The sequence below is a fragment of the Trichechus manatus genome, unplaced genomic scaffold (assembly GCF_000243295.1).
Source record: "Trichechus manatus latirostris isolate Lorelei unplaced genomic scaffold, TriManLat1.0 scaffold00201, whole genome shotgun sequence".
Taxonomy (NCBI): domain Eukaryota; kingdom Metazoa; phylum Chordata; class Mammalia; order Sirenia; family Trichechidae; genus Trichechus; species Trichechus manatus.
This window is the reverse complement of record NW_004444137.1, coordinates 2,771,134-2,773,545: the sequence shown is the minus strand read 5'-3', so window position 1 is coordinate 2,773,545 and position 2,412 is coordinate 2,771,134.

Here is a 2,412-nt window from a genome sequence, read left to right as displayed (position 1 = left end):
TTTGGTACCAGGGTTATGTTTGCTTCATGGAATGAATTAGGGAGTATTCCTTACTTCTCTATCTTTTGGAAAAGTTTAAACAGAATAGGTGTCAATTCTTCTCTAAATGTTTGGTATTATTCCCCAGTGAAGCCATTTGGTCTAGGACTTTTTTTTTGTTAAAAGGTTTTTGATCACTGATTCAATCTCTTCACTTGTTATGGGTCTGTTGAGATTTTCTATTTCCTCTTGAGTCAATTTGGGCAGGTTATGTGATTCTAAGAATTTGACCATTTCATCTAGGTTATCCAGTTTGTTGCTGTACAGTGGTTAATAATATTCTGTCATAATTCTCTTTATTTCTATCCGGCCAGTTGTAATGTTTCCTCTTTCATTTCTTATTTTGGTTATTTGCATCTTTTCTTTTTGTCAGTCTAGCTAAAGATTTGTCAAATTCGTTGATCTTTTCAAAGAACCAGCTTATGGTTTTGTTAATTCTATTGTTTTTCTTTTTTGCAAATCATAAATTTGATACTGATTATTTTTATGTTGCTTTGATTGATTGATATAGAAAAAGGACTCTTGGATTCCATCGCTATTAAACTCCTACTATACTTGAAATCCTGCCCAAGGTCTGACAACATCACATTAATAAACAATTTTTTCATGATAGTCAAATTGTCTAACAGTTGAAATGAAATAAACAGAGATAAACAGAGTGGAAGAAAAGTTTATACTTTTCCTAAAACACAAAAGACTTACAAATGCTAGGATTTTGATAATTCTTTATTTTCACTACTTGAGTGCTGTGTTTATGGATTGATTTGCTTTGGTTTATGGCTATTAGTTTAGCCTCTAAGAGTTTAATGAGCACAAATCCCTCATAAATCAACGTAACCTCACGATGAGGCAGAGGAAGCCTCAGCTGGAGCAGCACATTTCTGTTTCCTGGGCCTGTCATCATGGGTCCTTGGGTGGTGTAAACAGTTAAGTGCTCAGCTACTAACCAAAAGGTTGGCAGTTTAACTCCACCCATAGTCACCTCAGAAGAAAGGCCTGGCAATCTACTTCTGAAAGATCACAGCCATTGAAAAACCTATGGACTGAAGTTCTACTCAGACACACATGGGGTCGCTATGAGTCAGAATCGACTCGATGACTACTGGTTTGTTTTTTGTTGGGCCTATCCTCAGTGCACAAATTTTAAAGACCACACAGCAGCAAACACTAGTCTTCTGTGATTGCAACTAACCTGACCTTGCTGCAAAAGACCTCCTAAAAGTGTTAAAAAGCAAAGATAGCACTGTGAAGACTAAAGTGCACCTGACCCAAGCCATGATATTTTCAATTTGCCTCATATGCATGTGAAAGCTGGACAATGAATAAGGAAGACTGAAGAAGAATTGACACCTTGAAATTGTGCTGTTGGCTAAGAATACTGAATATACCATGGACTGCCAGAAGAATGAACAAATCTGTCCTGGAAGAAGTACAACCAGAATGCTCCTTAGAAGCACAGTTGATGAGACTTTGTCTCACATACTTTGGACATGTTGTCAGGAAGAACCATATCCGTGGAGAAGGACATCATACTTGGTAACGCAGAGGGTCAGCAAAAAAGAGGAAGACCCCCAATGAGATGGATTGATATGGTGGCTGCAACAATGGGCTCAAACACAGCAAACATTGTGAGGATGGCACAGGACTGGAACAGGCCTGGTGGGACAGTGGTTAAGCACTTGGCTGCTAACTGAAAGATCGGTTGTTTGAACCCACCAGCTGCTCCATGCAAGAAAGATGAGGCACAGTATTGTCACTACAGTTGATGTCACCCAGTGCAGTAACTCATGGTGTCACCCCACAGACAGACCTCCTCCCATACCAGATCATACAGAATCCTCAGTAATGTTTTTTGTACTAATGCTACTCATAAATAGTAATTCCTATATATCACTCCTTTTCCTTTATTTCCTCTGTATGTGACTTCTTGTTTTTCACGAGCTGCTCGCAGGATTCTTTGTTTGTCTTTGGTTTTGGCGAGTGTGATTATGATATGCCTTGGTCATTTTCTTTTGGGATCTATCCTATCTGGGGTTCGTTGAGCTTCTTGGATAGCCAGTTTTTCATCTTTCATGATATTGGGGAAGTTTTCTGTCAGCAGTTCTTCAATGATCCTCTCTGTGTTTTCTGTTTTCTCCCCTTGTTCTGGAACTCCGATCACTCGAAAATTTTTGCTTTTGATCGTATCCCACATAATGCTCAGGGTCTCTTCATTTTTCTTCATTCTTTTTTCTAATTTTTCCTCAGAGTTGTGTCCAAGTGTTTGACTTCAATTCTGCTGATCCTGTCTTCCACCATTTCAAATCTGCTCCTCAGCCCTTCTATGACACTCTCCATTTCTGAAATCTTGTTGTTTATCTTTTGGATTTCTAA